The sequence below is a fragment of the Physcomitrium patens genome, chromosome 10 (assembly GCF_059467195.1).
Source record: "Physcomitrium patens ecotype Gransden chromosome 10, ASM5946719v1, whole genome shotgun sequence".
Lineage (NCBI taxonomy): Eukaryota > Viridiplantae > Streptophyta > Bryopsida > Funariales > Funariaceae > Physcomitrium > Physcomitrium patens.
Genome location: NC_143419.1, coordinates 11,937,581 through 11,948,430, shown reverse-complemented (window position 1 = coordinate 11,948,430; position 10,850 = coordinate 11,937,581). Strand labels below are relative to the sequence as shown.

The following is a 10,850-nucleotide window of genomic DNA, read 5'->3' as shown; positions in this document are numbered from 1 at the left end:
TTCAACTCAAATTTTGCATACATCTCAAAAATCAAATTAGTAACAAGCACAAATATTTTTAAAAAGATCAAACTTATCAAACAAAAGATAAATCCTATAATTTGCTTGATTGTTAGCCAACATCCTATTCCAATCTTGATGCCAATTATCTTGAGCCAAAATCTCATAATTCCATTATTAAATATCTCTCAAAATTCACATATGTATTGAAAATCAAGTCTACTATCTATATATATAAATTTTACCTTAATCCAATTAGCAAATTGTTAAACATCTTAGAAATCCTCACAAACCTTCAAATCTCTATCTTTGAGATCTGAATTCATTTGAACTTCAATAATTTTGAATCTAACTATTTGATCATTTTTAAATTTAAAACACACAATAAAAATAATTATAAACACAAATATATAAATTTTTACTCATAGATTTATTACCATATTCACAAAATTCTTTTGAATATATTTTATTTTATTTTATTCTATAAAATTAGATTCATCAAAAATAATCTTGACTTTGAAAAACTCTTATAAAGTCATTATAAGCTAAAATTTTCGAAAATTAATACTTAAAAAAATCCTATATATTCTTTTTTCAAATTTCTTTCTTTGATTTGAAAAAAACAAATCCTAGAGTCGTTGTAAATACATAGTTTTGTACCTTGCAATCTAATTTTGATCCTAGTTGGCAACCAATCCTTTCTGAATATCAATTCTTATTTTTTTGAGGTAATTTTTACTAAAAGCAACTCCTAATTTTTTTATATATATCTATATCCTTTAATTTTTTAATCTATCTTATTTTGCTTTATTTATGGTCCTACAAAATAAATAGAAGCATACTTTGTAAAAAGGCAATATTTATACTTTTAATTTTATTACCTTTTGACTTTTATTTATATTTCTAAGATAATTTTTTTCAATATATTTGAAATAAGATCTTTTATAATAAAATATTTTCTTTGCTATTTTATCTATAAATTATATTATACCACAATAATAAATTAAATATATTATATTACCTTTTACTCATGCATATAAAAATATGGTACTATTAAAAGGTTGTGCTTTTGTAGCTACTTATCTAATTATTATTTGTTCATCCACACCTATTAAAACTAGTCAAAAAATAAGGTATTGTCTATTAAGATTGCATACAATTAATTTTACTACCTTGTATGTTGATACTAAGATAAAAGAACTCAAGTACTACTGCCATTGCTGAATGATAATCAATGCCAAATGAGAATTAAATCTAATATTATACTTTGCATGTAATAGTCAACACTAGAATATTGCAATGCCAATTATTCTATGATTTATTTGTACCAAATTCATGATGCAAACTCCAGCTTTACATGAATCTTTTTGTTCCAATCATGTTGCGGTTGTCAAAGCAACAAGGTTGTATCTTAAACAACTAGTGACTTTTGTCACTGCAAGATATTATAGTAGTGGAATAACTTTTTAATTGTCACTAACAACTTTTTCTATTGATTGCAAATTCTTTATCTAACTATTTTGTTTTTTAGTATTAAGTGATCTTATTAATGGATTGTCTTTTTGTTATGATTTTTTTAATATAATATTGTGATTTTGATTTATTTATTTTATTTTTCTTGCTAATGGTACTGATGTAGATTGTAAAAGTTTTCTATTTTTCCACTTTTTCTTGCATGTTGTTTGTATTGTGGCATGTGGTAGTGTTATAAAATCTTGTTGCTAATTTGTACTACATAGTGGCGTCTAACAAATTTGATATAACCTATTATAATAGATGGTAGTATTGTCAATGGATTTTTCATTACAATTGTTCTTGAGCATGATTGTATCATATTTAGTGTGGTCGTTCCTACAGGCTTCTCCCATTCCTATGTCATGATGTTGACTTGATAATTAAAGTTGATATAGTTATATTGTGGAAGTGATTGTAATGGCATTGATAGAGCCTTGATTAAGATTGTGATAGTCATTCGAATAACAAAGTTCTCTACAATGATAATATCATTCAATGTTATTTTTTCTTTGACATAAACAATGTCACCTTAGCTTTGATCTACAATGTAAGGAAGGTCTTATGGCACCTTATTACAGACTTGGATTTGGTATATTATGATAGTCCTTTGCAAAGGATTATAATATTGAAGAACTCTCCTACATCGATTTTCTTATGATAGTGGTGTATAATGGTAGTATACAATTATAAGATCAAATGATGGATCCTAGTTCTTTATGTAGCAATCTGAAATTGTGTGACTCTTGCAGTGTTGTGTGAAGCAATGCTTGTTATAAGTAAAATAACAAGTGGAAGATACATTATTAAACTGGTGGTTAGTATCATTCTTTAGTCTTTTTTAATTGCTATCAAACAAAAACAATGGTATCTATTATCAATTTTATCAAGGTGCAAGGATTGACTTATTGATCACTTAAATCTAGTGAAGAAAAAACTAGTTGTGAGCTCTATAGTTAATGTGCTAAGAAATAAACTAAGCCTAATTACAATTTGAATAGCAAGAAATAAAAATTTACTCACATATAAAGGTCATTGATGATTTAGACTTATACATAGAATACTAGATCATTATTTTTTTTGATTATATTGCCTTGCAATTCTAGCCTTGCACTTAATATTGAGATTGTACATTGATAAGTATCAATAATAGGTAGTTGACTAGTTAGGAAATTAGATTATTATACTCTACTTTAGAGAATTATAATTTTGAATAGATAGGTAGCAAAAACAAGGAACAAAAGAATTCCAAATTGTGTCAAAAAGAAACTTGCTTAAGTCCAATACTAGATGAGAAGAAGTGCACAAAAACTACTATTTTCAATATCCTCAAACTCCTTAGATATAAGAAGGTCAAGGCTACATCCAAAATTAGACAAAATTTTCAAAGTGATATCATTGAAATTTCTATTTGAATAAAAATTACATTTGGATGAAATTATTTGGTAAATTAGATCCATGTAGATAAAATTAGGTTATAGTTAGATAAACCTTATTAAATAAATAATAATTTAGATAAGATTTTATTCTTAGATAAAAATTTATTTATAATTAATAATTTATTTTTGAATGATATTTTATTAATAAATAAATTATATTAATATATATGTATATATTTATAAAATAATATTAATAAAAAAATAAAAATATTAATTATTCATGAATTTTTAGTATGACTTATATTACAAGTATAAACTATAGTGATGGTTTTTTATAGATTAAAAAAGTTAATTTAAAAAGTTAGAAAGTAATTAAATTAAGATTTAAACAATGGATAAAATTCATAAGATTATGTAAATAAATAAATTGTTATAAGTTACAATAACCTTCAAACTAATGAAGGTTATTTTAACTCAAAAAACATAATAGTTCTTACTAGAGATTTTGAATGACATGTAAAACTCTTAACCAAATTCTCATAATTGTATATTTTGAGTTCATTTTATAGTTGCATCATTTCTTTAGGAAATTTTGAATAATGTGCTAAGATTTTTATAATATAAGAACAATCTTATTTAACAACAAAAAATCTTTTTTTTTTCTCAATAAGACGTTTAAAACATATTGCATCAATTTTTATGTCTTCTACTTCTAAATATATGTGTTAAAAAGATAATAATATTACCATTGATTTGTAAAAAAATTGATGTATACTTGTGCAACTTTCAAATCAAAATTCAAAAAGCCAATTGTCACATTTCATAGCAAAATCAATTGTTTTATTTAATGTTTGAAGGTCACATAACTTTAGAATCAATTTCTTTATTTCATATTATAATCAATAGAAAAATTGACTGATAAGAGCAATATCACTCCACTTAATATCAATTATAAGTTGTTAAAATTATAAAGTATATAATATCATCAATTTATTACTTTGTTATAAAATATAAATTTCATTAGTTGCAACGTAAATTGCATTATGTTCTTTAAGAATGTAAATAAATAAGTGAGATATTTTTCAAAGATAGATGACAAAAAAAGAATAAGTAAATATGTATATTCAAGTAAAAATTGGAATGACTATTGCCAAAGACTAAGATACAAGAAACTCTTGAAATTAGACTAAAAGTAAAAAATGAGTTGATAAGAATGAAAAAGGCCTCATTCTTGCTTTTATATATATTATCTAATTAGAAGCTATGTAACAACATTCTATATGATCTCCAACACATGTCCAGCTTGTAAGACACGTCTCTAACTTGTAAAATAAGCTTTCTATACGTGTGCCACATATCTAATTTGTACTATAAGTAGTCAACATGTCCGACATATAGCCAATTTTTTGGTCAAGTTTTCAACCTACCAATCACCTATAGAAACATAAAAGGCAAAGTTGCATCTATGAAGCTTATCCACAAGATATTATCAAATTTATTTATTTTTATCTACTTCTATCTACTCATATTATTTAGATAATTATTAGAGTTTATATGAATGTTTGTGACACTTTGTCTATATTGGACTTAAAAATAAGAATTTACATTAATTTATGCTTCTTAAAAAAGTTTATTTTTTAAAAATACAACAAGTATTATATTTATCAAGAATAAACAATACATGTGTATTGTTGCAGACATGGCTTAACATCTATTGGATTGTTCACAACTCATGTTTGTTGCAAAGCCATATTCTCTTATAAGCTTCAACTTAAACTCTGGACATTCTTTTTTGAAGGACATGCGTGTATGCAAATATAATAGATGTAAAGGTTGTATGTGCATTCAAAATCTTTGTAAAACTTTAACAATATAGATCATATTTTTTTTACTTTATTCTTCACATATTATAAGCATTGATTAGAGTGGAATTCATATATATATATATATATATATATATTACAGATACTACTACTTTTACATAAAAAAAATTACAGAAAATAATTTGATCAAAGCTATTCTAACATGTCTTTTCTTCTTGAATTTATAGGTAGTAGTCATATGTAGAAAATAGGTATTTGCACATGTAAAAGTTTTAGAGTACAATCTAAGCATTGGAGCTTGATTTCATACATTACAGATTTGAACATCTAATGTTTAACAAATTAATGTGATATGAACTAGGTGCAATTTGAAATTCATCACTGCAGAGGATTTATATGGACTTGTCAAGTATCTTCAAAAGTTGAAACATTTTGCCACCAAGATCAAAGTTAAAAACCCATCACATTAACAAAGGTAGTAAAATTTTCAACAGTGTGGAAACATTTCAACAAAATCAACAAATTGTTAGAAAGACATTGTTTGTGGTATGGTCTCACAGTGCAGTCCAATGGTTCTTATAGAATAAGATGATTGTATTAAAATTTGGTCATAAACTACGATTAAATAACCAGTGCAAATCCACTTTGCAAGCAATATGAGTGTAATCGGGCGGCATCCTATGATACCTATTACCAGAACTCGCTGGTTTGCATGCAGAAAGCTCTTCTGAACTATATCACAGATCACCACCATGTCTCAAAAGCACAAAAATAAAAATAAAACAAAAACAAAAAGTATAAACCAGGTTCTTTGTGCCTGCACCAAGGAGCTCTATGCAGCTTAGAGAAGGCCGTTTGAAAGGATTACCTTTCAGAATACAAAAGCGTTTTGCTTACCAGTTAGGATAATTAAATGTCTCATATATTGGCTAATATATAAACTAGGAAGCATTAGAGTCGGTGCCTGTGGATGCAAAAAATGTAAGTGGTTCTCTTTACCTCTATTCCTATCACTTAAAAACACGTAACGTCAGTTGTAGAGCTTTCAAAGTCATCCCGGTTCGAGGTTGAGAAAGATTTGCTGAAATTTGACAACAGTTTATGCTGCAATACTGGTCGCCGGAATGTTGTGAAGGATCGCTCTGGCTGCCGAAATTCGTGGTTGACCATTCCCTGACTAGGAGGATCGGAGCCCTCGCTGTTGTAGTAGCACTGCATCAAATCAGTGCCAGTCTCTTCAAGCCCACATCAGCTCTCTGGACAGTCAACGTCCTGCACACCGCGATAAGCACCGAAGTACATCACTTACGTTGTTTCCATACCATCTGTCATCGGCACTAACTCCAGGATCCTCCCAAATGCAATAACTTCATGCAACAGATAATTGTTCCTCAACTTACAGGGCGCAAAGAACCCAACGAACAACGAACAGAACCATGTTTTTCTTGACGTGGGGGCACACTATCATGAAAAATACTTCGTGCGCGCGCCTGAGCTCATCAGATCCGCCGGCGTTCAAAACTGGTACGTCATCCTTACATTCAGTCATGGTGAGAACGTCTTTTAGTGCACCAATGTCCTACACAACGTCGCACTGCTCTCCTCAACGCACCTGCCACCTCGTATTGCTCCATGAATTCGGCTCAAATCGAGGGCGTTTGTCATACCGACGCGTGAACGTTTAAGTTTTTGTGTACTTGGTGTTTGTAGTTTCCTCTGGAGCTGGATGAGAACCCTTCCATCCACTTCATTTTAGGAGGTTGAATCACCCAGCATCAGATAACATCTTTCAAGTGACGGCTCCCTCGCTACATCCACGCCTTCTCGCCAACCTCGCTTTCGCTCCACGCCTACATGAGCCCTTCACGCTCCACAGGAGCGCTCCGTGAGAGAAAAAAAAAAAAAAAAAAAAAAAAAAAAATGTTGGGTAAACTCAATCGCACACATGGTCTACTCCCGCATGAGACTCACAGCCACACTCACGGCCACTTCGTAGGAATACTCGTAGTCTACCACACAATACTTGAAAGATTCATCCTTTTTCGTATGTTTCGGTGTTGTTTCCTCACATTGTCCCAGGCATTGGTTTCCACAAACACAGAAAAGGACTCTTTTGACATGCGCAGAATATCTCATGACGTGCTCGACCGCCCCACTGATAGGCAAACTTGTCGCATTATCACTCTGTAGTAGAATATCCGTCCCCACAGTGACGCTTTGCACGAGTCAAGCTCCCGTTGCCAGGTCTGTGTAACCGCGTTGCTATTCTGCACCACAGATCGATCCACTGGTATGGATCTTTGCAGCGCGAGTCATATCTCTAGACATCCGGCAGCAGACCAGAGGAGTGACGTCCAATCTGAGCTTCCCATGCTGCGCATTGAGACCAGTGCGGGGGGCGGCGATGCCTGCCTCCGAGAAATCCATCAGCGTTGTGTAGCAAACCAAGCATTTCAACAACGAAATGTGCCGAAGTTGTGCTTCCATAGCGCAATGCAGTGATGGTCATGCCTGAGGTGGCGCCTTTAGGGGTCGGTGATTGGCTTACTTGGCATTGCCGACCCTCCAGATATTGTTGGAACCAACTGAAGGGGGCCACATGGGTTTTCTTCATAGTAGGTATTGAGGGTAAAATAATAATTCTCGAAGCAACCTGGGGAAAGAAAAAACTAAAAAAAAAACAAAACAGAAACAAACAAACAAAACAAACAATATAATACTCACTTGTTTCTTCTTGAGATATGAACATATTTCTCACTTTTCTTTTTCTTTAGAACTACTCATGCCTTGAATGTAGGTAGAAGAGAGCTTGGACAATATAATTTAGGTTGTTGGTTTGTATGCTCATTTTACTTATATAAAATTGACAAATAATAATAAATTAAAAAGGGTGCTAACTTTGGTTTTTATGTTTATTAAAAAGATATTACATTCTAAATAATCACCAAAGTTAAAAGGTACAAAACTAGAGAAGATGGCACAAAAAGAATAAATACCTTGTCTTCTAGATCTTTGATCTAAACTTTGGCTCTTCCAAAATCTAAACATCTTCTTTTGGATCTTTGATCTAAACTTTGGTACTAAAGGCTTATTCTAATCTAAAACCTAGATATTTCCTTATAAGGTCTTTGGTTTCGATTTTGATAATATAAGTATTTGTTGATCTAAAGTCCATACTACAAATTTGGATCTTTAATTAGATATCATATTAATGAAAGATCTATTATTTTTATAGATGTTATCAAAGAATGACTTGATTGTTATTTTTTTATAATAATATTTATACAAGTTACAAATTGTGTTATTTTTGTTAAACAATCTACTATTAAAATACAATTATAAGAATTTAAAGTTAAAAGATTCATATAAGATATTACTAAAATTATTATTGATGTTATTTTAAAACTTATAATAATAATGAATAGTATGTTTTTTAGATCAAATAATATATATATATATATATATATATATATATAATAATAATTTGATATATAATAACTATAAAAAATCTATAAATATAAGCCATAAATTTTTATTATATTTAATGATATATAAGTAATAATAAATATGAAATGTGAAGTATATATACTTATATTTGACTATTTAATATAAACATAAATATCCTCTAAAATAGAGTAGTTTTTTTAAAATTAAAATTATTTCAATCATAATCAATTCATTTTTTTATTTTGAACTAAATTTCTTTTTGATTTTTAAATATTTTATTTTATTTTAAAATATTTTAATAGAAGTTATTAATCTTATTTTAAAACAAAAATTGTATTGGCATATTGATTATAAGTTATAAATCTTTTTTTAGAGTAAAATAAGATTATTAAAATAAGACATCTAATATATTTTTTAAAAAATATAAATTATATATTATTAAATATAAATTATAATAATTATATTTTTTTAATATTCTTAATAGAAATTTAAAACATATATTGACATAAAATACTTAAATTTATTGTATTTAGTGTGAGTTATAAGTATTGTAAAAAATAATAATGAAAATTAAGTCTATAAGATGTTTAATTTATTAAAAGTTTATATATTCTTGATTACAGGAAATATAAAATAAAATACATAAAAATAATTAAACATTCAATAACATCAAATACTATTGTATTATGATAACCATATAAAATCACTTTCATACAAAATACTTCTTAAATAATTTATTTAGAAGGTAAAAATAATACTAATAATAAAAATAGTAATACATATATGTATATATAATTTTTTTGTTATATATATTTTATTTGTAGTTAGTATTTTTTTTAAAACAAATAAGTTGAAGATCCAAAATTTAATGAAGAAAAGTTAGAAAATACATTATTTTTAAGTCTAAAAGAAATTTATTCTATAAAATAAAATAGTGATAATAATAATAATAATAATAATAATAATAATAATCATAAATAATTAAAAAGAATATGTTTTACAATTTAGTATTAGATACGAATTCATATTTTTATAACTAAGCAAAAAAATTCTAATCAATTGTCTTTTCTATTTTATTTTTTTATTTTTTTAAGTAAAAGTTCTTCTATAAATAATATAAGATAACATTTTTAAAATCCTTAAATTATAGTTAATGCTTTTTGTAATCAATTTTTTTCTTTTCTAAAAATATTTATTTAATGCATTGATGAATTAAGAGTGATAAAAATAATATCTTAACCTACAATATCTAAATCAACGGAGTTAAGAGTATTTTTTAAAGTATTTACTACTGCTTTTTAATTTTTCTACTTGCATGTAATATTAAATCACTTTATGGTATTCTAAAGTTGTTTATGATTATCTTTTGTACTTCAGAACTTATTGTATGCTTTGCCATCCAGGATTTGTTCCATCTTTTGAAATGGGTATCTTCATGCTTGAGATGTTTTTTTGTTTCTTCTCTAAGATTTTTCTACTAATTTGTTCATATTCTCTTGGAATTTATTAAATTACGTTTTGATATAAAGGTCACTTCATACTTTCTTGTCAAAAAGTTATTTATTTCTTTAACTCAAATGATCTATAAACAATATTATAATTTAACAAAATAAGATACTACAAAAGCATTTAAAGCAAGGTAGCATGTTTTCTAGAAAGATGAATTATTTCAATAAGAAGGCATTCTATGGTTTCTATTTTTAAGGATTAAAATTTAATTTAATCAAAAAAAGAATAGACCAATTCTACAATCTAAAATCTTGGTAACTTTCCTAAAATCTATATAAGGTAGTTCTTGGCTTTTAAAGAGAATATAATGCATAATGGATATCAATATGTAAATTGACTTGGCATCTTTATGTATTAATTGCTAATATTTTATGCTAAATAAGCCAAATAAACTTAGTTTTTTTTTTTTTTTTACAAGAGTAGAACAAAAACTAGATGTTATTACATTTCAAAGAGAATTATAATCTAATAAGATATATATATTTTTTTTATTGCATTAATAATAAGAATGTATTTTTGAAATAATATTCTTTTAAGTTTAGCAAAGTATCTCATTAATTCTTCACTTATTGTCTAAGAGCACAATTTAAGATTAAGGTTGAGTTTATAGATCAAGGTAAAGATTAAATTAATGTCATTTAATTTAATTTTTTTTGACTTGTTTCTAATCCACTTGAATAATTTAAAAATTAAAACAAACCATATGATTTTCTATATCAATTAGAATTTGGTTTTCTTGATCAAACAATAGTCACTCATGAAAGTGAAGGATTTTGGATTAGACACATATCAAGAATATTTTAATTCTAGTAGATTGAAAAAATAAAAACCATTTATCTTCTCTAAATCTTTTATATTGAATAATAATTTAGAAGATTGTTATAGGTAATTGGTTATTTTTTCCAATATTCAGATCAATCTAGTCTTGGAATTTAGATAAAGACTTGGCTTATTGAAGTAAGATTTTTCAAGTACTAAAATAATAGTAATGTATAAATATCAATATATATATATATATATATATATATATACATATTCAATGATATTTATAAGTTAGTATTTAGCTTTAATTTATTATGTAGTAAATTTTTGATTCTTTAGAGGCTGTTTGAGTATAAAATTGCACCTTGGTCAATAAGTCAATAAGAAGAAAATAAGAAGAAAATAAGAAGAAAATTTA

At 27.0% G+C, this 10,850-nt stretch overlaps 1 long non-coding RNA gene across 1 annotated transcript; it reads right to left on the bottom strand.

The window, feature by feature from the left end:
• Positions 1-5,486: 5,486 nt before the first annotated feature.
• On the bottom strand, positions 5,487-6,601 carry LOC149988282 (uncharacterized). The gene is made up of 2 exons (XR_016505175.1): positions 6,115-6,601; positions 5,487-5,986 (listed from the first exon to the last, which is right to left on the bottom strand). It is a non-coding gene; the product is annotated as an uncharacterized LOC149988282 (long non-coding RNA).
• Positions 6,602-10,850: the final 4,249 nt, after the last annotated feature.